This window comes from Suncus etruscus, chromosome 8 (assembly GCF_024139225.1).
Source record: "Suncus etruscus isolate mSunEtr1 chromosome 8, mSunEtr1.pri.cur, whole genome shotgun sequence".
Classification (NCBI taxonomy): domain Eukaryota; kingdom Metazoa; phylum Chordata; class Mammalia; order Eulipotyphla; family Soricidae; genus Suncus; species Suncus etruscus.
The window spans coordinates 55,100,004-55,127,973 of NC_064855.1; the positions used below are offsets into that span (position 1 = coordinate 55,100,004).

The 27,970-nt window shown below is 38.1% G+C and overlaps 1 pseudogene; it reads left to right on the forward strand.

The window, feature by feature from the left end:
* Positions 1-963: 963 nt before the first annotated feature.
* The window catches only part of LOC126015938 (40S ribosomal protein SA-like), a 58,523-nt pseudogene continuing 31,516 nt past the window's right edge, over positions 964-27,970 (forward strand).

The window sequence follows — 27,970 nt, forward strand, 5'->3', positions numbered from 1 at the left end:
CCATGCTTGGCATCTTATATGGTCCCACAATCACCTTCAGGAATTACTAAGTAAATACTGGTCTGTAATGTTCTTTTATTTTCCCCTGGATTTTTGGGCCACACCCGACAGCACTCAGTGGTTACTCCTGGCTCTGCACTCAGAAATCACTCCGGCTAGGCTCCAGACCAGACGGGATACCAGGAATTGAAACTAGGTCTGTCCCAGGTCATCCTTGTGCAAGGCAAATGCTCTAATGTGAGTGCTATCGCTCTGGCACCTGGTCTGTACTGTTTTTTTTTTTCAATATCTTTATTTAAACACCTTGATTACAAATATGATTGTAGTTGAGTTTTAGTCATATAAAGAACACCCACCTTCACCAGTGCAACATTCCCATCACCAATGTCCCAAATCTCCCTTTTCTCCACCTCACCCCACCTGTATTTGAGACTGGTTTTCTATGTCCCTCATTCATTCACATTGTTATGATAGTTGTCAGTGTAGTTATTTCTCTAACTGCACTCACCACTCTTTGTGGTGAGCTTCATATCATGAGCTGGACCTTCCAGCCCTCCTCTTTTTTGTTTCTGAAAATTTTTGCAAAAATGTCTTTTATTGGCCTGCCTGCATGCCATTCCCCAGAGTGAGTGCAGTGCCTGGGCCTGCTCCACCTGGACACGCAGGGACCCCCTCGTCCTTGACCCCCTCGTCCGCAACCCCCCTCCCGCAGATGCCCAAGGTGAGTGCATTATCCTGGGGCCGCTCCACGTGGGTGCACAGAGACCACCACACCCGCCAGCGTGCCTGTCCCCAGAGTGAGTGCAGTGCCCTGAGGCCACTCCTCCTGGGCACCTGGGGCCACTCCACGTGGGTGCACGGAGACCTCTACGCCCGCCAGCCTACATGACTGTCCCCAGAGTGAGTGAAGTGCCCTGAGGCCACACCACCTGGGCACGCAGGGACCCCCGTGACTGCGACCCCATGCATTGGTACCCAGGGTGAGTGCATTCTCGTGGGGCCACTCCACGTGGGTGCGCAGAGACTCCCTTACCCGCAGCCTCACTCTCCTGTCCCCAGAGATCACCCCACCCGACGGGGGCTTAGGCAGGGGAGTGCAGTTCCCTGGCACATAGACAGTTAGAGTCACCTGCGCCAGACCCACTCTGCACCACTGGGACAGGCTGGAACCAATAAACTGGGTGAGATTGAGCCTGCCACCTGGACCTTTGGGTAACCTAGAGCAGCCTACCTTCCTGAGCCCTGAAGTGGACCTACGACTCCCTAAGGGCTGAGGGCAGCTACCGGGTGGGTGTGGCTGGGGGAATTTCTTCTGCTGAAGCTCGGAGGAGCGGAGCTTCATTGATTCCGAGACAGGGGAGGGAACAGAGAGCTAGGCTCAACAGCACCCACAACCACTGTGGCCAGGAGCAGAACTGCACCGGCTGATAGGAATAAAGAGAAGGAAATTGACCAGACCCACTGAAGGAAGGCTGATCAGGTAGCAGAGGGGGGGAGAAAGAGCTAGACTCAACAGAGCCCTCCACCATTGTGGCCAGAAGAGGACCAGCACTAGCAGACAACAAAAGGGCAAAGCCATGGATCAGGCCACGTAAAGAGCACAGTACGAGTCAAACTTCAGCGAGCTCACCCAACAGCCCCTCTAGAACCACCCTCAGTGAGGGGACCCATCCCCACTCCACAGGGGATCAAAACAGGCTGAATTTAGAAGGCACAGCACTCCAAAGCACACCAATAAATGCAAAAAAATATGGGTAAATCAAGGAGAACCCTAACATCTAAAGATACGGAGACAAACCCTAGCAAGTTTCCAAGTCTGCCAAAATGCACAGATCCATGGGAAGGTGACCTAAAAGCAGCAATGAGGAAGGAAATGCAAGAATTGATAAAAGAAGTGAAAGAAAAGCTAGCTACCAAATATAAAAAAATCTATGGATGAACAAATCAGCCAAATTAAAGAAGAAATGTTAAAGAACATGAGAGATTCCATACAAAAAGAATTGAAGGAATTAAAAGACAAAGTAACAAGCATTACGAGCAGAAACACAGAGTTGGAGAAGCACATTGAAGAACTCAAAGGAAAATTGAAAACAAAAAATGATCAAGAAACCAACAAAGAAATAAAAGGCAAAGCACTGGAAGGAAAAGTCCAGTATCTAATGAACAAGGGTAAACGAAACAATCTAAGAATTGTGGGTATACCAGAAGGGGAGGAAGTAGGAAAAGGGGAAGAACAAGTAGTCAGGGAGATAATAACAAAGAACTTCCCCACCCTCTGGAAAGAGACTTCAATGCTAATTCAGGAAGTGAAGAAAGTCCCTAATAAAATAGACCCTAGTAAACCAACACCAAGACATATAGTAATCCAAATGGCAAAAAAACAAAGAGAAAGATGAACTCCTTAAAGCAATAAAGGAGAAAAAAAACCCTCAAATACAAAGGAAGAGACATAAGAATCAAACCAGATCTCTCATTTGAAATAATACAAGCAGGAAGACAGTAGAATAATATATTTAAACAACTGAATGAAAGAAATTTTCTACACAGGGTTAAATGCCCAGCAAAACAATCATTCATATGGGAGGAGAGACTAAAAACATTGTCACACAAGAACGAACTTGAATTATTTGTGCAAACAAGGCCAATCCTAAACGACCTACTCAGAGATAAATTACACAATCCAAACCCCCAATTGTAACAACAACCACCCTAAACAACACAACTGCACAACAGTCATCTCTGTCAATAATTTCCCTAAATATCAATGGACTAAACTCTCCAAATAAAAGAAACATAGTAGAGAACTGGATTAGGAAAAATAAACCGGACTTCTGCTGTCTGCAAGAAACACACCTACAACTACAGAATAAGCACAGGCTTAGAATAAAAGGATGGGAAATAATTATTCAGGCCAATGAAAAACAAAAAAGAGCAGGGACAGCCATTCTTATATCAGACCAAACTGCATTCAACCTCAAGAAAGTGATCAGAGATAAAAAGGGTCACTACTTACTGATCAGGGGAACATTAGATCAAGAAGTACTAACCCTGGTCAATATCTATGCACCTAACCTAGAGCCAGCAAAATATGTGAGGCATCTGCTCGCAAACCTGGAGAAACACATGAAGGGAAATGTGATAATAGTAGGGTACCTCAATACTCCACTATCACCAATGCACAGATCCACCAAACAGAAAAATAGCAAAGAAATAAGACTCTAAATGAAAAATTAGAAGATCTAAGGTTAATAAACTTATATAGAGAACTCCATACCCAGAAAGCAGAATACACATTGTTCTCAAGCTCACATGGAACCTTCTCCAGAATAGAACATGTCTTAGGATACAAAGCCAACCTATATAAGACCACAAAGGTAAGGATCATTAGAAGTACCCTTTCAGACCACTATGCAACAGAAGTCAAAATTGACTTCAAGAAGAAGCAATGGAGAAAAACTAATACCTGGAGATTAAACAACATGCTGCTCAACAACAGCTGGATCAAAGAACAACTCAAGAAGAAATAAAAAGATTTCTTGAGACAAATGATAATGAAGAGACAACAGGTCAAAATTTGTGGGACACAGCAAAAGCAGTAATTAGGGGGAAACTCAGCAATACAGGCCCATATCAAGAAACAAGAAAATGACAAAATCAACAGTTTAAAGGATCACTTAAAAGAATTGGAACAACAGCAACATAGAAATCCAACCACAACCAGAAGGAAAGAAATAATAAAAACCAGAGTAGAAATAAACAACATAGAAACTAAGAAAACAATACAAAAAATCAATGAGACCAGGAGTTGGTTTTTCAAAAAAATAAACAAGATAGACAAACTACTGGCAAAACTCATCAAAAAAAGAGGGAAAACACCCAAATCAGTAGGATCACAAATGAAAGGGGAGAGATTACAACAGAACCCCCAAGATATACAACATATCATGAGATCATATTATAAACAACTATACTCAGCTAGGCTAGAGAACCCAGTAGAAATCGACAGATTCTTGGAAAAAGCACCCTTTTCCAAGACTGGAAAAGGAAGAAATAGAAAGCCTAAACAGAACAATCACCTCAGAGAAAATTGAAGATGTAATTAAAAAACTCCCTAAGAACAAAAGTCCAGGCCCAGATGGATTTACAGGTGAATTCTATCAAACATTCCAAGAAGACTTACTATCACTTTTCCATAGGCTCTTCCAAACCATAGAAAAAACAGGAATCCTCCCCAAATCCTTTTATGAGGCTAATATCACACTCATTAGCAAAGATGGCAGAGATACCACCAAGAAAGAAAACTACAGACCAATCTCACTAATGAACATAGATGCAAAGATACTCAACAAAATCTTAGCAAACCGAATCCAGCACTACATCAAAAAGACCATACATCATGACCAAGTGGGTTTTATACCAGAAATGCAAGGTTGATTCAACATACGCAAATCAATCAATATTATACATCACATCAACAACAAGAAAGACAAAAACCACATGATCATATCAATAAATGCAGAGAAGGCGTTTGACAAAATCCAACACCCTTTCATGTTAAAGACACTCAGCAAATTAGGGTTAGAAGGAACCTTTCTCAAAATAGTTACAGCTATCTATGAAAAGCCTACAGCCAACATTAAACTTAATGGCGAGAAACTAGAAGCATTCCCACTAAGTCAGGAACTAGGCAAGGCTGTCCACTTTCTACACTCTTATTCAATATAACCTTAGAAGTCCTAGCAATAGCAATCCGACAAGAGAGGGGAATCAAAGGAATCCAAATTGGGATTTGCAGACAATATGATGATATACATCAAAAACCCTAAAGAGTCCACAGTAAAACTCCTAGAAACAATTAACCAATACAGCAAAGTGGCTGGATACAAAGTCAATACACAAAAGACAGTAGTGTTTCTATATACAAACAACGAAGTCGAGGAGAGAGAGAGATTAAAAATATAATTCCATTTAAAATAGTATCAAAAAATATCAGGTACCTAGGAATCAACCTTACAAGGGAAGTGAAAGACCTATACCAGGGAAACTCCAAAACACTTCAGAAAGAAATTGAAGAGGATCTAAATAAATGGAAGAACATCCCATGCTCATGGATAGGTAGAATTAACATAGTCAAAATGACTATCCTACCCAAACTACTATATAGATTTAATGCAATCCCTATCCAAATTCAGACATCATTCTTTAAAGAAATAGAACAAAATTTATCTGGAACCCACAAAAGACCCAGGATAGCCAAACACATACTGAAAAACAAGAAGCTGGGTGGCATCTCCTTATGTAACTTGAAACTATACTATAAAGTCATAGTAATCAAAACAGCATGGTACTGGAACAGAGACAGGACTTTAGACCAGTGGGTCAGAACAGAATTTCCAGACATAAACCCCCAGATATACAGCCAACTAATATTTGATAAAAGAGGCAAGACTTGAAATGGAACAAAGAAAGTCTATTCAACAAATGGTGTTGTCACAACTGGAAAACCACATGTATGAAAGTGAAAATTGACCCATACCACACTCCTTATACAAAAGTCAACTCAAAATGGATCAAAGACCTTAAAATCAGACCCAAATCTATAAAGTTTATCGAGAATAAAATAGGCAGAACACTCAAAGAACTATATATCAAAAAGGTCTTTGAAAATGGAGCACCAATGGCAAGAACTTTAGCATCAAAAATAGACAAATGGGACTACATCAAACTAAATAGCTTCTGCATGGTGAAAGAAACCTTACTTAATGCAAGAAGACAGTAAACAGAATGGGAAAATATCTTTTCACTTGACATATCAGATAAAGGGCTGATATTTAGAACATGCAAAGCACTCAGAAAGCTGAGCCCCCCAAAACCAAATAAAGCCATAAAAAATGGGGAGATGAAGTGAATAGACACTTCTCAGAGGAAGACAGAGGATGACCAACAAACAAATGAAAACATGCTCACCTTCACTCATCATCAGGGAGATCCAAATCAAGACAACAATGAGATACCACCTTACACCAGTGAGGATGGTTCACATCAAAAATAATGGGAACAATCTCTGTTGGCGGGAATGCGGTATGAAAGGCACTCTCATCCACTGGTAGTAGGAATGCCCCCTAGTCCAACACCTATGGAGAACAGTCTGGAGAGTGCTCAAAGAACTCAGAATTGAGCTGCCATTTGACCCAGCAATTGCTCTCCTAGGTATATACACCCAAGTTGAAAGGACATTCATTCCAAAATACATGTGCACCCCACTATTTATTGCAGCACTCAGTATAATAGCCAAGTCTTGGAATCAAACTCGATGTCCAACAACAGATGAATGGATCATTAAGATGTGGTATCTAGGGGGCCGGGCGGTGGCGCTGGAGGTAAGGTGCCTGCCTTGCCTGCGCTAGCCTAGGACGGACCACGGTTCGATCCCCCGGCGTCCCATATGGTCCCCCAAGCTAGGAGCGACTTCTCAGCACATAGCCAGGAGTAACCCCTGAGCGTCACCGGGTATGGCCCAAAAAAAAAAAAAAACCCCCCCCCAAAAAAAAAGATGTGGTATCTATACACAATGGAATACTACATAAAAGTCAGAAATAATACAATCACAGACTTTGCAGCAACATGGATGGACCTAGAACATGATACGTTAAACGAAGTAAGTCAGAAGACAAAAGATAAACACAGAATGATAGCACTATTCTGAAGCACCTAGAACATACATCTTATACACAACTAATACTCAACAATCAAATAACATGGTTTAACAGGGTAGAAACTCCAAACACTGTAATAGTCAACATATACTCGGGAACAGTGCCTAAAATACATGAAAAGGGAACAACACAAACTCTTGACTACACATTATACCATAAAGAAACAAGCAACACCAGAAACAGCAGCATAGAGAGAACAGGTATGTATTCAGCCTTCTACAACAAAGGCCCACAATAATCCCTTAGAGATCGTATACAAAAACACAGGTAAAGAATACCACGGGAAATCGCTGACTCCAATGGAAACATCCCATAACACTATGTTTTAATGCCTTTATCTTACTATATTTAAAATAACCTATCAGCTTTTATGTCCACAGGTGTTCTTGGATACAAAATGTGGACAAACTAAGATGGCAATTCGGGGCTTAGTCACAGAAGATACCATACCTAGCTCGCACTACAAGATGGTCCCAAGGAAACTCTTTAACATACACTTTATCTCTACGTTATACCTTTTTTAAGGAATTGAAGCACGTGACCAGTCAGACCACCGAAGCAGCAACTGTGACATACAGACTTAGACTACAGGCTCTACTTATCAAACACATTCAAGAAAATTAGTATTCCCTTGCTATTTTTCTCCTCTCTTCTCACTACTTTCTTTTTTATTTTTTTCTTTTCTTTTTTCCTTTTCTCTTCTCCCTTTCTTTCTAATGTGTTTTCTCTTTTCTCCCTTCCTACCCCTTCCATATACCTTCCCCTTTCCCCCCTTTGGAAATCCAACTATCCGTTCACCCCTCAATCCCATCCAGACCTCCCACCGTATTAAAACTATTCACCTTCAGTCCTTAATCTATTAGGCATCAAGATTGACCTCCTACCCCAACGAACTAGTACCCAGCACCCAATGAAACCCACACCTCGTCCCCTGCAAGGAAAGGCAGCCAGCTCCCCTTCGGACTCAGGCTGCGTGACCCTCCCTAACAACTCCCCCTAATGTGGATTGTTACTTGAAACCTGACTTAGTTCTAAAAGTATCCCCAATGCAAGAACTCTTCCAAGACCTCCCTGCCGCAAATATTTTGCCAATCTGAAGAACGTTAGGGGATGTGATGGAAAGGTGCCTGGGAACCCACACACCACAAGAAAAACCAAAATACAATGGGAAATCCTGTACTTCCAACATAAGCATAAGACCTGTATTACACCACCACTTTACCTACTTTTCCCCAAATGTAAGGTAGTCTTTTGCATCACTTTGGTCCTTTAAATACTTTGTTAATTCATTTTTTTTAAATGTCTGTTCTACATATACATATGTGAGCACATACATTTTTATTCCTATTTTTAACTTTTTTGGGTTGTGTGACCTGTGTCTGTTTTCCTCTCTGTTAACCCCCAAATGCACCAACAATATAATGTAGCACCATTTCTCTCTGCAAAGGCACACTAAAAAAAGGGGAAATCTTACATATAAAAAAGAGCTCTTATCTACTAGGGATAGGAACTCATACTTGTTTAAATACAGGGATATCTCCTACCTTGAAAATACGTCAAAATGGCAATACTCCCCAAGGCAATATACAGATTTAATGCTATCCCTCTAAAGATACCCATGACATTCTTCAAAAAGTGGATCAGGCACTTTTGAAATTCATTTGGAACAATAAACACCCTCGAATAGCTAAAGCAAACATTGGAAAAAATAATATGGGAGAAATTACTTTCCCCAAATTTAAACTTTATTACAAAGCAATAATTATCAAAACAGCATGGTATTGGAATAAAGACAGGTACTCAGATCAGTGGAATAGGCTTGAATACTCAGAGAATGTTCCCCAGACATACAATCACCTAATTTTTGATAAAGGAAAAGGAAATCCTAAATAAAGCAGGGAAAGCCTCTTCAATAAGTGGTGTTGGCACAACTGGCTAGCCACTTGCAAAAAAAAAATTGAACTTAGACCCCCAGCTAACATCATGTACAAAGGTAAAAGTTAAATGGATTAAAGATCTCGATATCAGACCCCAAACCATAAGATATATAGAATAACATAGGCAAAACATTCCAGGACATTGAGACTACAGGCATCTTCAAGGAGGAAACTGCACTCTCCAAGCAAGTGAAAGCAGAGATTAACAGATGGGAATATATTAAGCTGAGAAGCTTCTGCACCTCAAAGAAAATAGTACCCAGGATACAAGAGCCACCCACTGAGTGGGAGAAACTATTTACCCAATACCCATCAGATAAGGGGCTAATCTCCAAAATATACAAGGCACTGAAAGAACTTTACAAGAAAAAACATCTAATCCCATCAAAAAATGGGGAGAAGAAATGAACAGACACTTTGACAAAGAAGAAATACAAATGGCCAAAAGACACATCAAAAAATGCTCCACATCACTAATCATCAGGGAGATGCAAATTAAAACAACGATGAGATACCACCACACACCACAGAGAATGGCACACATCACAAAGAATGAGAATAAACAGTGCTGACAGGGATGTGGAGAGAAAGGAACTCTTATCCACTGCTGTTGATAATGCCGTCTAGTTCAACCTTTATGGAAAGCGATATGGAGATTCCTCCAAAAACTGGAAATCGAGCTCCCATACGATCCAGCTATACCACTCCTAGGAATATAACCTAGGAACACAAAAATACAATACAAAAACCCCTTCCTTACACCTATATTCATTGCAGCACTATTTACCATATCAAGACTCTGGAAACAACCAAGATGCCCTTCAACAGACGAATGGCTAAAGAAACTGTGGTACATATACACAATGGAATATTATGCAGCTGTCAGGAGAGATGAAGTCATGAAATTTTCCTATACATGGATGTACATGGAATCTATTATGCTGAGTGAAATAAGTCAGAGAGAGAGAAAAAACACAGAATGGTCTCACTCATCTATGGGTTTTAAGAATAATGAAAGACATTCTTGCAATAATAAATTTCAGACACAAAAGAGAAAAGAGCTGGAAGTTCCAGCTCACCTCAGGAAGCTCACCACAAAGAGTGATGAGTTTAGTTAGAGAAATAACTACATTTTGAACTGTCCTAATAATGAGAATGTATGAGGAAAATGGAGAGCCTGTTTAGAGTACAGGCAGGAGTTGGGTGGGGAGGAGGAAGATTTGGGACATTGGTGATGGGAAAGTTGCACTGGTGATGGGGTGTGTTCTTTACATGACTGAAACCCAAACACAATAATGTATGTAATCTAGGTGTTTAAATAAAATTTAAAAAAAAGAAAGAAAATATGTCATGTGGACTAAACTTAGATCTAAGGTGATTAGACACCATCTGTCCAGCCTTGAACCCTGGATCCTAGATATAGAAACGGCACAGTTCTTCACAACAGCTGCAGGAAACAAATCCCATCTGGGACAGCCTTAATACTGCTGGTTCCCCAACAAGTGACAGCTCTAATATGATATCCTGACAATGAGGAAAATGGGAACAACTTGACCTAAGAGCAGGTAATCCTTACCAGCTAACGATAAGACAAAATCAGAAGACTTGTCACCCTTTGGTATGTCCAAAAGCCAAGATCGCAATTAACAGATGACAGGCTGCTAGAACCATGACCAGACTGTATATATCTTGGGACCAATAAAAAGCCCTAGTCTAGGGTTTGAACTACGACCTGCACAGTAACCATGATCCCCATTTCCAAAGGTCTGGCAGAGACAATTGGAATGGAATGGGGCTTCTGGAACACAAAGAAAGATGCTATCCTAGGTGTCATCCTTGGTTCTGTGCAAAGACCAATACCACCAACCACAGAAGATGGATTAAAATGACACTGAGTGAACAGAATTTCTAGAACCACAAAGACTGACTTCATAATAAGTCCCACTCCTGGACCTGTGCAGATACTGAGATCTCTAGATACAGAGGTTTGATTTTATCACCCAGGAAGTCGTCCAAACACCACGAAAGCACCACTGGGAGAGTAAATGATCCTAAAAAGAGTCTATAGTTAATCACATGACAATATACTCCAAGGGTGGAGAAACCCCATATCTCTTAGGCCAAGTGAATTCTTTTTTCAATGACCCCAATATTTACTGTGCCAGGGCAGGAGGGGAAAAAAAAGCAAAAAGCACAAAACATTTTTTGTGTTTTATATATTATTTTGTATCTTCATTTATTATTATTATTATTATTATTATTGTTATTATTATTATTTACCTATCTATTTTTGGTCGATTTCTTTGTTTTGGTGTGGTTATTGAAGTTGTTGTCCCCATTTATACTTATTTTTCTCTTCTTTTCTTTCTTTTTTTTTATTTTATAATAGATCATAAATTTATTTAGAAATTTTTCCAGAAAAAAAGACATTGCATATTATGAGAATAACTTTATAGTTTTGAATAAAGCCAGTCTTCGTTTTTTTATTTTTTACTTATTTTTTTTAATTTTTTTCTCTTTATTTGAATATCTTGATTACATAAATGATTGTGATAAGGTTTCAGTCATATAAAGATCACCCCTCTTCACCAGTGCAACATTCCCATCACCAAAGTCCCAAATCTCCCTCCATCCCACCCCACCCCCACCTGTACTCCAGACAGGCTTTCCAGTTCCCTCATTCATTCACTTGATTATGGTAGTTCTCAGTGTAGTTACTTCTATAACTGTGCTCAACACTCTTTGTGGTGAGCTTCATGGAGTGAGCTGGTGTTCCAGCTCTCCTCTAATTGTCTCTGAGGATTGTTACAAAAATGACTTTCATTTCTCTTAAAACCCATAGATGAGTGAGACTATTCTGCGTCTCTCTCTCTCTCCCTCTGACTTATTTCACTGAGCATGATAGATTCCATATACATCCATGTATAGGAAAATTTCATGACTTCATCTCTCCTGACGGCTGCATAATATTCCATTGTGTATATGTACCACGGTTTCTTTAGCCATTCGTCTGTTGAAGGGCATCTTGGTTGTTTCCAGAGCCTGGCTATTGTGAATAGTGCTGCAATAAATATAGGTGTGAGGAAGGGGTTTTTTTTATTGTATTCTTGTGCTCCTAGGGTATATCCCTAGGAGTGGAATAGCTGGGTCGAATGGGAGCTCAATTTCCAGTTTTTAAAGAAACCTCCATATCGCTTTCCATAGAGGCTGTACTAGACGGCATTCCCACCAGCAGTGGATAAGAGTTCCTTTCTCTCCACATCCCCGCCAGCACTGATTGTTCTCATTCTTTGTGATGTGTGCCAATCTCTGTGGTGTGAGGTGGTATCTCATTGTTGTTTTGATTTGCATCTCTCTGATGATTAGTGACGAGGAGCATTTTTTCATGTGTCTTTTGGCCATTTGTATTTCTTCTTTATCAAAGTGTCTGTTCATTTCTTCTACCCATTTTTTGATGGGATTAGATGTTTTTTTTTTTTTTTTTGTAAAGTTCTGTCAGTGCCCTGTATATTTTGGATATTAGCCCCTTATCTGAAGGATGTTGGGTGAATAGTTCTTCCACTCAGTGGGTGACTCTTGTATCTTTTGATACAAGATTTGATACTTTTGAGGTGCAGTAGCTTCTCAGTTTAATGTATTCCCATCTGTTAATCTCTGCTTCCACTTGTTTGGAAAGTGCAGTTTCCTCCTTAAAGATACCTTTAGTCTCAATGTCATGGAGTGTTTTACCGAAGTGTTGTTCTATATACCTTATGGTATCTGGTCTGATATCAAGGTGTTTAATTTATTTGGATTTTACCTTCATACAAGATGTTAACTGGGGGTCTACGTTCGCTTTTTTGCAAGTCACTAACCAGTTCTGCCAGCACCACTTGTTCAAGAGATTTTCTCTGCTCCACTTAGGATTTCTTGCTCCTTTGTCAAAAATTAGGTAATTGTATGCCTGGGGAATGTTCTCTGAGAACTCAAGCCTATTCCACTGATCTGAGGGTCAGTTTTTATTCCAATACCATGCTGTTTTAATAACTATTGCTTTGTAGTGCAGTTTAAAGTTGGGGAAAGTAATGCCTCCCATTTTCCTTTTCCTTAGGAGTGCTTTAGCTATTCGAGGATGTTTATTGTTCCAGATGAACTTCACAAGTGTTTGATCCACTTCTTTGAAGAATGTCATGGGTATTTTTTAGGGGATCGCATTAAATCTGTATAATGCTTTGGGGAGTATTGCCATTTTAATGGTGTTAATCCTGCCAAGCCATGAGCAGGGTAAGTGTTTCCATTTCCATGTGTCCTCTCTTATTTCTTGGAGCAGGGCTTTATAGTTTTCTTTATATATGTCCTTCACGTCTTTGGTCAAGTTGACTCCAAGATATTTGAGTTTGTGTGGCACTATTGTGAATGGGATTGCCTTCCTGACTTCCATCTCTTCCCTATTATTATTGGTGTATAAAAAGGCCATTGATTTCTGTAGGGTGATTTTGTAGCCTGCCACCTTGCTATATGAATCTATTGTTTCTAGAAGCTTTATGGTAGAGTCTTTAGGGTTTTCTAAGTAGAGTATCATGTCATCTGCAAACAATGAGAGCTTGACTTCTTCCTTTCCTATCTGAATTCCCTTGATATCTTTTTGTTGCCTGATCGCTATAGCAAGAACTTCCAGTACTATGTTGAAGAGGAGTGGTGAGAGCGGACAGCCTTGTCTTGTACCCGAATTTAGAGGAAAGGCTTTTAGTTTCTCTCCATTGAGGATAATATTTGCCATTGGCTTGTGGTAGATGGCTTCAACTAGATTGAGAAAGGTTCCTTCCATTCCCATCTTGCTGAGAGTTTTGATCAAGAATGGGTGTTGGACCTTATCAAATGCTTTCTCTGCATCTATTGATATGATCATGTGATTTTTATTTTTCTTGTTGATGTTGTGTATGATGTTAATAGATTTATGGATGTTAAACCATCCTTGCACTCCTGGGATGAAGCCTACTTGGTCGTAGTGTATGATCTTCTTGATGATTCATTGGATCCTATTTGCCAGGATTTTGTTGAAGATCTTTGCATCAGCATTCATCAGGGATATTGGTCTGTAATTTTCTTTTTTGGCAGCGACTCTGTCTGGTTTTGGTATCAAGGTAATTTTGGCTTCATAAAAGCTGTTTGGGAGAGTTCCCTTTTTTTCAATTTCATGGAAGAGTCTGGCTAGGATTGGTAGTAGCTCCTCTTGAAAGATTTGAAAAAATTCATTAGGAAAACCATCTGGGCCTGGGCTTTTCTTTTTTGGTAGATGTTTGATTACAGTTTCAATTTCCTCAGTAGTGATGGGGGTGTTTAGATATGCTACATCCTCCTTACTTAAATGTGGAAGGTTATAAGTGTCCAAGAATTTTTCCATTTCTTCTAGGTTCTCATGTTTTGTAGCATAAAGTTTCTCAAAGTAGCCTCTGATTATCCTTTGGATCTCTGCAATTTCTGTTGTGATCTCCCCCTTTTCATTTCTAATATGGGTTATCAGATTTCTTTCTCTCTCTTTCTTTGTGAGTTTTGCAATGGTCTATCAATCTTGTTTATTTTTTCAAAGAACCAGCTTCTGCTTTCGTTGATCTTTCAGATTGCTTTTTGGTTTTCCACTTCATTGAGTTCCGCTTTCAGCTTTATTATTTCCTTCTGTCTCCCTATTTTTGGTTCCTTTTGTTGGTCATTTTCTAATTGTTTAAGCTGCGCCATTAAGTTATTCAGGTATGCTCCTTCTTCCTTCCTGATGTGTGCTTGTAGAGCTATAAATTTTCCTCTCAGGACTGCTTTTGCTGTGTCCCATAGATTCTGGCAGTTTGTGCCTTCATTATCATTTGTTTCCAGGAAAGTTTTGATTTCCTTTTTGATTTCATCTCGGACCCACTGTTTGTTCAGTAGCAGGGTGTTTATTTTCCAATTGTTAAAGTTTTTCTTCTGTGTGCCTTTGTAGTTCACATCTAATTTCAGAGCCTTGTGGTCAGCAAAGGTAGCCTGCAAGATTTCTATCCTCTTGATTTTATGGAGGTATGTTTTATGTGTCAGCATGTAGTCTATTCTGGAGAATGACCCATGTACATTGGAAAAGAATGTGTATCCAGGTTTTTTGGGATGGAGTGTCCTGTATATATCTACTAGTCCTCTTTCTTCCATAACTCTTTTCAGCGCTAGTATGTTTTTGTTGGGTTTCAATCTGGTTGACCTATCAAGTGTTGATAGGGCCGTGTTGAAGTCTCCCACAATGATTGTGTTATTATTGATTTCTTCTTTCAGATTTGTCAGTAATTGTATTAGATAATTTGCTGGTCTCTCATTGGGTGCATATATGTTTAATAGTCTGATTTCTTCCTGTTGCACATATCCCTTGATTAGTACATAGTGTCCATCTTTGTCCCTTACCACTTTTCTGAGTATAAAGTTGGTGTCATCTGATATTAATATGGCCACCCCAGCTTTTTTCAGGGTGTTGTTTGCTTGGATAATTTTCTTCCAACCTTTGATTTTGAGTCTATGTTTGTTCTGACTATTTAGATGTGTTTCTTGTAGGCAGCAGAAGGTTGGATTCATCTTTTTGACCCATTTTGCCACTCTGTGTCTTTTAATTGGTGAATTTAGTCCATTGACATTGAGGGAGATGATTGTCATAGGATTTAATGTCATCTTTGTAGATAAGTTTGCTGTGTTTGTGGGTCTCTCTTGTCTTAGAGTAGACCTGTCAGTTTTTCCTTTAAGGCTGGTTTATCATAGGTGAAGTTTCTGAGCTGTTGTTTATCCGTGAAGCTGTGTATTCTTCCTCCAAACCTGAATGTGAGTCGGGCTGGGTGCAGTATTCTTGGGGAGGCATTCATTTTATTCAATCTTGTCGCAATATCCAACCACTGTCTTCTTGCCTTGAGAGTTTCTTGTGACATGTCTGCTGTAATTCTTAGGGATGCTCCTTTGAATGTAATTTCCCTTTTTGATCTTGCTGCTTTCAGTATTCTATCCCTATCTATGGGATTTGTCATTGTAACGAGGATATGTCTTGGGGTGTTTTTCTTTGGGTCTCTTTTAGCTGGTATTCTTCAGGCATGCAGTATTTGATTGCATGTAGTCTTTAACTCTGGGAGTATCTCTTTGATGATGTCTTTGACAGTTGATTCTTCTTGAAGATCTCCTTCCTGGGTTTCCGGGACTCCAATGATTCTTATGTTGTTTCTGTTGAGTTTATCAAAGACTTCTATTTTCATCTGTTCGCATGCCTTGAGTACATTTTCCATTGCCTTTCATTTGTCTTAAGGTTCTTTTCCAATTTCTTCTCTTGTGTTGAGCTTTCTGCATCTCATCTTCCAGTACTCCTATTCTCTCCTCATCTGCTGATATCCTGTTGGCGAGGCTATCCATTGTGGTTTTCAGTTGAGCAACCGTAATTTTCAGATCTGTTATTTCAGTTTGGAGTTTTCTGATTTCTGTTTTTGTGTTCTCTTCAGATCGATCTATGCTTTTTTTGAGTTCTACAAACATATTCCATATTTCTATTCTAAACTCCTTATCTGAAAGGTTAATCAGGTGGTTGTAATTTATTAGATCTACTGAGCTTTTGTCTTCATTCTCTATGGATGGTGTTTGCCTGCGAGTTTTCCCCATTGTCACGCTTGTAGTGTGGTTTTCCCTGCGTGTTGTGGTGGGGTTCATTGATTAGGTAGAGTTTGCTGCAGCTTCAAAATGCAGTTTTTTTGGGGGTGCGCTCCCTATGCCCCTGAGGATACCTTCGAAAGTTCAGAAGCACAGTTTCAGGCAGACAGAGATAGGAGTTTCCTGAAGTCCTCAGAGTGAACAAAGGCAGGGCAGGACAGAGCGATCCCGCAGCCCCAGAATGCAGGCACTCACCAGCTTCAAAATGCAGTTTTTTTGGGGGTGCGCTCCCTAGGCCCCTGAGGAAACCTTCGAAAGTTCAGAAGCACAGTTTCAGGCAGACAGAGATAGGAGTTTTCCCCGAAGTCCTCAGAGTGAACAAAGGCAGGGCAGGGCAGAGCGATCCCGCAGCCCCAGAATGCAGGCACTCACCATTTCAAAATGCAGTTTTTTTGGGGGTGTGCTCCCTAGGCCCCTGAGGAAACCTTCGGAAGTTCAGAAGCACAGTTTCAGGCAGACAGAGATAGGAGTTTCCTGAAGTCCTCAGAGTGAACAAAGGCAGGGCAGGGCAGAGCCTCTTCTTTTCTTTCTTTATGTGCTCTGCCATGTTTCTTATCTCAAGACCATGGCTTTTTTTTTTTTTTTTTTTTTTTTTTTTTTTTTTTTTTTGTGTGGCGCTTATCATTATTGTTGGAGTCCTCACTGGATATTTGACACTTTCTTTTGTACTGCTGGAGTGTTTCACCTTCTTTTTTTCCTTCATCTCTCAAACTGATGATGAGTGCCTCTAGAATGATTCCGCTCATTTTCAGCATATTAGACTTTTACCCCAGTTTATAACTTTTCTCTTCTTCAAGCAAAAACACGTAACTTGAACTAGCTAGTCCTGCCTCCCAGTTAGAGGGGGAAATAAGGGAGCCACCAAGACCAAATAGGTGCAAGACTACTAAGTAGTAGGCCAGGTACAAAGGGGACCACATATTCTAGCAGCCCCGGGGTGAGGGAAGAGGATATGGGAGGTAGGACAAAAAACGGAGGTGTAGGGAGGACAAATTGGTGATGGGAATCCCCCCTGATTTTATGTAAATATGTACCTAAAATATGTTTATATAGGCACTATGATCAAAATAAAAATTATATTAAAATGTCTTTTATTTATCTTAAAAACCATAGATGAGTGAGACTATTCTGTGTCTATATCTTTTCCCCATGAGTTATTTCACTCAGAATAATAGATTCCAAGTACATCCATGTATAGATAAATTTCATGACTTCATCTCTAATGAAGGCTGCATAATATAAAATTGTGTATATGTACCACAATTTCTTTAGCCATTAATCTGTTGAAGGGCATCTTAGTTGTGTCCAGAGTCTGGCTATTATAAATAGCACTGCAATGAATATTTTGAGGAAGGGATTTTTGAATTGCATTTTTGTGTTCCTAGAGTATACCCCTAGAAGTGGGATAGATGGAGCATATGGGAGCTCAATTTCCAGTTTTTGGAGGAATCTCCATATTGCTTTTCATAAAGGTTGGACTAGACGGCATTCCCACCAGCAGTGGATAAGAGTTCCTTTCTCTTCACATCCCCACCAGCACTGCTTATTCTCATTCTTTGTGATGTGCTCCAATCTCTGTTGTGTAAGGTGGTACCTCAGAGTTGTTTTGATTTGCATCTCCCTGATGATTAGTAACATGGAGCATTTTTTTCATGTGCCTTTTGCCCATTTGTTTGTTTGTTTTTGTCAAATTGCCTGTCTATTTCTTCTCCCCATTTTTTGATGGGATTAGATTTTTTTTTGATAAAGTTCTGTCAGTGCCTTGTATATTTTGGATATTAGCCCCTTATCTGATGGATATTGGGTGAATAGTTTTGCCCACTCAATGGGTGGCTCTTGTATCCTGGGCACTATTTCCTTTGAGGTACAGAAGCTTCTCTGCTTAATATATTCCCATGTATCGATCTCTGCTTTCACTTGTTTGGAGCGTGCCATTTCCACCTTGAAGATGCCTTTAGTCTCAATGTCATGGAGTGTTTTGGTATCAGATCTGATATCAAGGTTTTTAATCCATTTGGATTTTTACCTTCGTACACAATATTAGCTGGGGGTCTAAGTTCAATTTTTTGCGAGTGGCTAGACAGTTGTGTCAACACCCCTTGTTGAAGAGGCTTTCCTTGCTCCATTTAGGATTTCTTGTTCCTTTATCAAAATTTAGGTGATTGTATGTCTAGGGAACATTTTCTGAATTCTCAAGCCTATTCCACTGATCTGAGGGTCTGTCTTTAGTCCAATACCATGCTGTTGTGATAACTATTGCTTTGTAATACAGTTTAAAGCTGGGGGAAAGTAATTCCTCCCATTTTCTTTTTCCTAAGGATTGCTTTAGCTATTCGAGGGTGTTTATTGTTCCAAATAAATTTCAAAAGTGATTTATCCACTTCTATGAAAAATGTCATGGGTATCTATAGAGGGATCGCATTAAATCTGTACAATGCTTTGGGGAGTATTGCCATTTTAATGATGTTAATCCTGCAATCCATGAGCAGGGTATATATTTCCATTTCTGCGTGTCCTCTTATTTCTTGTAGCAGGGTTTTATAATTTTCTTTGAATAGGTCCTTTACGTCTTTAGTCAATTTGACTTCAAGATATTTGAGTTTGTGTGGCACTAATGTGAATGGAGTTGCTTTATTAATTGTTCATTTCTTCCCTATCATTATTGGTATATAAAAAGGCCATTGATTTCTGTGTATTAATTTTGTAGCCTGTCACATTGCTATAAGAATCTATTCTTTCTAGGAGCTTTTTGGTAGAGTCTTTAGGGCTTTCTAAGTAGAGTATCATGTCATCTGCAAACAGTGAGAGCTTGACTTCTTTCTTTCCTATCTGGATGCCTTTGATATATTTGTATTGCCTAATTGCTATAGCAAATACTTCCAGTACTATGTTGAAGAGCAGTGGTAAGAGCGGACAGCCTTGTCTTGTACCAGAATTTAGAGGGAAGGCTTTTACTTTTTCTCCATTGAGGATAATATTTGCCATTGGCTTGTGACTATATTGAGAAAGATTCCTTTCATTCCCATCTTGCTCAAAGTTTTTTTTATCAGGAATGGGTGTTGGACCTTATCAAATGCTTTCTCTGTGTCTATTGATTTGTGCAAAATCTTGATGGAGGAAAAGAGCCCTTAATCCATGCTTTTTAAAAGAACTTCACTACTTATAACAAAATAAATGATACTTGTTGCAAGTTTCCCTTGTGTTGTAGATTCAGCGATGCATTTCCTTGGTTTTGGTTGTTTTTTAATCAAGTGGTACTCAGGTCTACACCCTGCGGATAGGGCTATGTTATGTTAGAAATCACACTGCTCTATCTATGCAAAGCCTTAGCTTCAACTTTTTAGCTACCTCCCCAGTTCTTATTATTATTCTCAAAATTATGATGAGGAAGTTTTCCTAGACAATCTAAAAGCATCTCAATTGTGCTGTGTACCTCAGGATATAGTTTATGCTTCAAATGTCTAAAATTCTGGGTTCAATCTTAATATAATAGAATCATGTACATTATGTCCATTCTATTTTAAATCTGAATACAATCTAGTATGAAAATCAGTAATGAGGAAAACATTCAGTGATTTATTATTTATATAACCTTGTTATACTTCCATATAGAATTAGCTAGAGCAAGAAACAATTTAGGTGAGTTGATAGTAAATATCTTTAAATTAATGTACATTTGTTCTATACATAGGTTTTATTGTGAATATTATTGTTGTTGCTTTATTAGGTAATATTTTTGCTGGAAATATATGAATATTTGATGATCAATTGTGTTATTTAATTAATTTATTTTATATTAGAGAAATAAATGGTAGCAAAAGTAATTTTTATCAAAGAAAATTAACATAATAAATCTCTAAAAATCATATAAAATACAAATTTTATGCTATGATAATTTAAGTAGAATGTAGTTTGTTCTTTAAAACCCATGATGTTTTAATTTCACAAGTAATGACATCAATTATCCTGAGCTTAGACACTGTTTAATAGAACCATCTGACAGAAGATTGAGTGAGTAGAACAAACCATCTGCATCTTTAAGAAACTGGTTTGTCATTAAGAACAAGTTGAGCTGGTCAGTCCACTCTCCATTAATGCACTTTATCACAAAGATTGATTAAAATTTAACTCCACATCGCCACACGTTTTTGTCTAAGAACATTGAGGTATATATATATTACAGGAAATACATTTTCAGAATAGCTTCCACCAAGGATTTGATAAACAATGTTTGCATCTAACTCTCACAAGGTTGAGTGAGGAGACATTTGATAAAAACGTGGATTATCTTTAACTTAGAAAACTTGGAGTCCAATTTCAAATAAGCAAAATGTACACAAAAACAATCACTAAGTTTTCATACATCATTCTATTCTAAACATTTGAATGTTTTGTATTTGTGGGATGTAAAATCTTTAAATCACATCGCTGTTATATTGTCCTTCAAGCTAAAGATGTTTACATATAAATTGATTGTATTTGTATCTAAAAATTATAAAATACCTAATAAAGTCAAAATTTTTCCAAGTTTGAATTTTTCTTTTGACTTAGCTATGTAGAAGGGGGGAGTGTCATTTTTTATAACTGAAACCCAACTACAAACATGTTTGTAATTATGATGCTTAGATAAAGATATTATTTTAAAAAAATAGGCTTCACTATTACTAAATTCTTTTTATTTCTATCAAGCAATATAAAATAGTCAATAAAACAATATATTCTGTCTCTATTTACTCTGAAGAGCTAAATTAAGTACCTTTTAAATTCATTTTTGATAGACATTTGGTAGTTGGTAAATACAATTCAAGTTACATAATTACAAAACACATTACATTTGTACCTTAAAACTATGTAAAATAAATTACCAGAGGAGGTGATTTAGTTTTTAAGGACAAAAATATTTCCCCAGGGTGTTTCAACTAACAATTTTTCTTTCTCTTTGTTTTGTTGTTTTCAAAGACTCTGAGACAAAATGTTCAAAAGCACAGATTATACCACTTTGCCTTTATTCAGTAGAATTTAAAAGAAACAGAATATTCTAAGTAGTATATTTCAAATATGAATATTCCAAATATGGTGACATATAGATATATCAGATAACAAAAATTTAAATCTGAAGCTGAGAAAAAAGAGAACAGAGGGTCTAACTCAATGTTTTTAAAGCCCAGAGAGGAGGCATTAGTGAGATTTAAAAAAAAAAAAAAAGGTGAAATAAATGGTTATAAAAGAGAAAATAGTAGTTTGAACACAGTTCTTTTTTTTCTTTTATTTAAACACCATGGTTACAAAGTTGTTTACGATTGGGTTTCAGTCTTACAGTGTACACCACCCTTTACCCACCCATATACATTTCCACCTGCCTCTTGAGTAAGGATCTCTCTCTCTCTCTCTCTCTCTCTCTCTCTCTCTCTCTCTCTCTCTCTCTCTCTCTCTCTCTCTCTCCTCTTTATTTTCCCTCTCTTCTCTCTCTCCCTTTTTTCTTTCTCTCTTCCTCATTTTCTTTTCTGTCTCTCCCTTTTTTTCTTTCCTGTCTTCCCCCCGTTTCTTTCTCCCCACTCTCCCATTTAGACGCTGTGGTTTTCACTACTGTTAATGAAGGTGTACTGTGCCTATCACTCTGATCAGCACCCAGTTCTTTTACAGCGTGATCAGTTCCAACTATCATTATCATAGTGGTCCTTTCTCTCCCCTAACTGCATTGCTCCACTACTTGTGGTTAGTTTCCTACTACTGACTGGTCCTCCTGCACTAATCTCTATTGTCTCTGGATATTATCACCATACTATCTTTTTTTCCCTTATATCCCACAAATTTGCAGGATTATTCTCTGCCTATACCTCTGCCTCTTACTCATTTCACTTAACATAATAGTTTCCATATCTATCCACACATGAGCAAATTTCAGGCTTCATTTTCTCTAACAACTGTATAGTATTCCATTGTGTAGATGTACCACTCTTTCTTTAGCCACTCATCTATTCTCAGGTATTTGGGTTGTTTCCAGATTCTAGCTACTGCAATGCACATAAGTGTGCAGGGGGCATTTTTGTATTGTGTTTTTGGGTTACAAGCTGATACTAGGTTACAAGGGTTACTAGGAGTGGTAATGCTGGATAATATGAAAGTTCAATTATGAGGAGTTTTTTTTGAGTAATATACATATTGTTTACCGAAGTGGTTAGATCATTCAGCATTCTTACCAGCAATGAATTATAGTCTTTTTATTTTACATCCTCACAAGCATTGGATGTTCTTGTTCTTTGTGATGTGCTCCAGTCTCTCTGGTGTGAGATAATATTTATGTTTTGATTTGCACTTACCTGAAAAGTAGCAAATTGGAGCATTTTTAGGTACTTTTTGGCCATCTGCATTTCTTCTTTAAGAAAATTTCTGTTCAATTCTTCACCCGTTTATGGATGAAGTTAGATATTTTTGCTTTCTAAATTCTACCAGTGCCTTGTGTATCTTAGATATTAACCCCTTATCAGATGGATGTTGGGTGAATAGTTCCTCCCATTCTGTGGGTAGTATTTGTATCATAGTCACTACTTTTTTTGTGGTGCAGAAGCTTCTCATTTTAATGTAGTCCCATTTGTTGATCTTTGTTTGCTTCCGCTTGCTTTGCCAGTGGTGTGTCTTCCTTGAAGATATATCTTCAAAGTCATAGAGTGTTCTGCCTACATTTTCTTCTATGTATCTTATTGTTTTAAGATCTTTAATTAAATTTTTTGTAATTGGGCCATATCCAGTTGCACTCAGGACTTACCCCTGGCTCTGTGCTCAGAAATTACTCCTGGCTGGCTCAGGGAACCATATTATATGCTGGGGATTAAAACTGGGTTGGCTGCATGCAAGGCAAATGCCCTTTCCAAGCTCCTATTGCTCCAGGCCCTCTTTAATCCATTTTGATTTGACCTTTAAACATAGTTCCTCTATTACATCTTAAAACTGTGCTAAAATAATAGTAAAAGGTTTTATTAAAAAAAATCACAAGAGCAAATAGAAGATGTGACAGCCACCAGTTTTTGAAAAGCTAGATAGCTGGTGAACAAGTAGTACCCAACTTTACTGAGAAAAGGAAGCCAGAACCTGATTTGGCAGCAGAAAAAAATGTAAGCCACCAGCAAAACCATTTGGAGTACAGAGAATGCTGTTTACCTCTGAATTAGAGGATATAATTGGGAATAAACCTAAATCAAACTAATGTTAATTTGTGCAGCAATCAACCCATGTCCAAATTCAGTTCCATAAAACTAAAGCAAAGGCAGAACAGGAATATAGTTCAGCAGTACCTATACTTGTTTTGCATTTAAATTGAAGATTGATAAGATGATACATGATAGATAGATTGTTATATATAATTAGATAAATAGATAGATAGATAAATAGATGGATAGATGGATGAATGATAGATAGGTAGATAGATAGTCAAGGGAGAAGTCTGGAGGGTGTGGTAAAATGAGATATATCAGTGGGCTGCATTATATTATATTTTGCAAGTGTTCTGGGTTCCATCTCCCTGGTCCCTCAAATATCATCTCTAGGCAGCCTTTCAAAAAAAACTACTGAATGTGGGACCAGTCATATGAACATGTAATGAAAATAAAAATGATCAGACTTGAACACCAAACCCAAAGTTAATGACAACAGAATAGATACCCAATCTGCAACAAGCTGTAAAGTGGAGACCAGTTACACAAGTATTCTGGGGGGTAAAGGAGGAAGATATGGGATACATGCTGGGAACAGGGGTGGAGGGAGGACAATACTGGTGGTGGGAATACCCTTCATTCATTGTCACTATGTACCGTAAATAATTCTGTGAAAGACTTGTAATACACTTCGATCACAATAAAAATTTATTTAAAAAAAAAACTACTTAATGTGTTAGTCATAATGAAAGGAGAGAAAAGGAAGGAAGGAAGGAAGGAAGGAAGGAAGGAAGGAAGGAAGGAAGGAAGGAAGGAAGGAAGGAAGGAAGGAAGGAAGGAAGGAAGGAAGGAAGGAAGGAAGGAAGGAAGGAAGGAAGGAAGGAAGAAAGGAAGGAAGGAAGGAAGGAAGGAAGGAAGGAAGGAAGGAAGGAAGGAAGGAAGGAAGGAAGGAAGGAAGGACACTGCTGAGGGCTCATCCAAAAAAGTAATCTCTTCAGATAAGCCTACATTTGATCCTACCTACTTAAATTTCCTTTCCAACAAGCACACAGATTCTCACAGATTCACACAATACAGCCATTCAATTTTAAACAAATGCCAAAATAATCAAGGTTTTTGCACCAAACAGAAGAAAAGAAAAATGGAAAATAACAAACTCATTTTCAAACTCTAATTGGGGTCTTTAAAGAAATAACAAAATGATTAGTAATAGGCTAAAATAAAATATCATTTTTAAAAAGTGCATTTAATTATATAAGTTAACAAGTAATTTAAAATTATGATGCAGGAATAGAAAATCAAAACAAGTGGGAAAACAAAGTTTAAGAAACTTTCAAGTAAAAGGAAATATTTGTTGAATGCAAGAAAATGAGTGCTGAATATAAAAAAAATGATGAAAACAAAAGAGCTAGAAAGGAGACATGATTCTCCCAAAAGAACATAGGTTTTTGTGCTAAAAAAACACACCAAGTCCCCAAGACAATGAAAAACCTGTATGGTAACACTTCATTAGTAAAATTCCAGACCACTGTGCATAAAGGGATAATTATAAAAAAAATTACTGAGAGAACAAACGTGGTCAAAATCAAAGGCTCAGTTATCAAAGTGCCATCAGACTTCTCAGTACCAGCATTGAAAACTAGAGGACAATGAAACAATGCTTTAAAAACTCAGATAAAGATTTCTAATGATTGTAATTATCACTCAAGTGGGAATCTGTCTTTCTTGAATAACACAAGGTTTAAAGAAATCTCTAAGGAATAGTTGAAACAAAAACTATCCAGTTACTATGAAGACACAATCATAAAGCCTATAAATATTAGGAATTTCATTTATATACCATATATTAAGGTGTCTATTGATTAATTCAAGGACTATTGATCGAGGTCCTGGGGGAAATAATAAATTGAATAAAGGCCTATAAATCAAAAAGAAATTAGATTTAGTTTATGTAATCATAATTAGGTTTCATTTATAGTTTTTATACACTTCTATAGGATGAAATAATTTATCCTTGACACAAATTTTATCTCCTGTTTATATATATATATATACTGAGACTAGAAATAGACGTTTAATGGGCCTGGGAATGTGGTTCAGCTCTAGAGCATTTGCCTTGCAAGTGAATCATTAGGGTTAGATTTCCAGCAACAGAGATGTGCTCAGTGAAACTTTTGAAATGGTAACTAATGTTTGTTAATAAACCTTGGGTTACTCACCTCAATGTCATTATGCTAAATATAATTAGAACTAGTGTAAAAATGTTAAAATATAACTATGTCCCAGTACACTGGATATTAGAGAGATATGTAGATAACTGTTTCAAGGAGAACTAGTGTGAATCTATTAAAAGAGAAATTTTGGGGTCAAAGCAGTGGTGCTGTGGTCCCCCAGTGTCCCATATGGTCCCCCAAGCCAGGAGCAATTTCTGAGCGCAGTCAGGAATAACCGCTGAGTGTCTCCCAGTTTGGTCCCTCCAGAAGAAACAAAATAAATAAATGAGAAATCTTTATGTTTAATCTTATGGGGGTGGGCATTCTCAATAGTGCTTAAGGCTCAGAGTCCCTCTGGTTTCTACCATAGAAATGCTGAGGTGAACAGAGGGGTACATGTATGCAGTATCAAACATGGACCCCCTCATAGACAATTGAAGAACTCTACCACTGAAGCCACATTGCTGGTCCTTGAGATTAGTCTTAATAAGTAGGTAAAAGTTTTCTAAGCAAAGAGTGAGTCAAGCAAAATAAAAAGTGGGGGAGACTGCAGAGTTCAATGTGGTGATTTATAACATTCCAAGAAGTAGAATGGCAAGGGAACAAAATAAACTGTTTTTAGAATGCATATTGTATAAGAGAAAGAAATGTATTTGTATTCAATTGACAAAGCTTTTGTAATAATTTGACCCAAACATTCATTTATTCCTTTTATATTTGGGTTTATCTCAAAAAATTTTTTTTGGTTTTGTTTTTGGGCCCACACCCAGTGACACTCAGGGGTTGCACCTGGCTATGCACTGAGAAATTACTCCTGGCTTGGGGGACCATATGGGACACCGGGGTTTGAAACCAGGTTCATCATGGGTCAGCCATGTGCAAGATAAACGCCCTGCAGCTGTGCTATTGCATCTGCCTCTCAAAAATGTATTATTTTCAAGAATTTCCTTTTGCTCAAAATTAATAGATAGGAAACTATGAACATTATTTGTTCTGTCATTTTTAAATTGAGAATGTATTTACTAAGATCACGTATTTGAAAGTATCTACTCTCTGATAATCCCAATATACAAGTGAAACAGGAAGTAAGCAAGCTATACTCCAATTATGAAAATTTTGTTTAATTGTGAAAGCAATGAGTGAGAAAGAAGACAGCAGGGAGAGAAAGAGCCTGCATGGAGTAAATATATGACAATCGGAAATATCTAGAATAGTGACATAATAAAGCAGTATTTTATGTATCACTAAAGATGAATAAGGGCTGGGATGGAGTGATTTTACAGCAGGTAGTGTGCTTACCTTGTCAATTCAGGCCCCAGCATCATTCATGACCTTCTGAGACCACCAGTAGTGATCCCTGAGTGCAGAGTCAGGAGTAAGACCTGAGCACCACTGGGTGTAGCCCAAAACAAAATAAAACAAAAAGATAGTGTATTAAGAAAGAAAATGTGGATCCAGAGTGGTGGCGCAGTAGTAGGGCATTTGCTGTGCATGCCGTTGACATAGGACGACAATGGTTTAATCCTCTGATATCTCATATGGTCCCCCAAGCCAGGAACAATTTCTGAGTGCATAGCGAGGAGTAATCCCTAAGCCTCACTGGGTGTAGCCCAAAACAAAATAAAACAAAAAGATAGTGTATTAAGAAAGGAAATGTGGATCCAGAGTGGTAGCGTAGTAGTAGGGCATTTGCTGTGCATGCCGTTGACACAGGACAACAATGGTTTAATCCTCTGATATCTCATATGGTCCCCCAAGCCAGGAACAATTTCTGAGCACATAGCGAGGAGTAATCCCTAAGCATCACTGGGTGTAGCCTCAAAACAAACAAACAAAACAAAACAAAATGAAGGGAAATGTGAGAAGTATTTTTGGCAGAGAGATAAAGATAATTTGTTTTCTAGCAGTGTATGTTCTTGGCAAGATTTTATTAGCTTAGTTATTTATAGTAATATACATGTTTTCAAATGTAAGCAAATAATATTTCCTAAAAATATTTTCATTATAAATCAATATATCACTAGATTTTGAATGCAGTCAAGCAGTTATCATACTTGTGGAAAAATACACATCAAATATTCATACTTAAAATCAATAGTGTGTCCACAATTTTTGTTTTTCTGTCACATCATGGATATATTTTCTCTACTCGGAGTTCCTCTTAAAATTGTTATTGATGAGAGAAAAGCGGAAAGACAGTAGAACAAAAGCCTCACAAACATAAGAGACTGAATACTAAAAAGCCATTCACTTGAATCCAAAAATTCTTTCCAATGTTT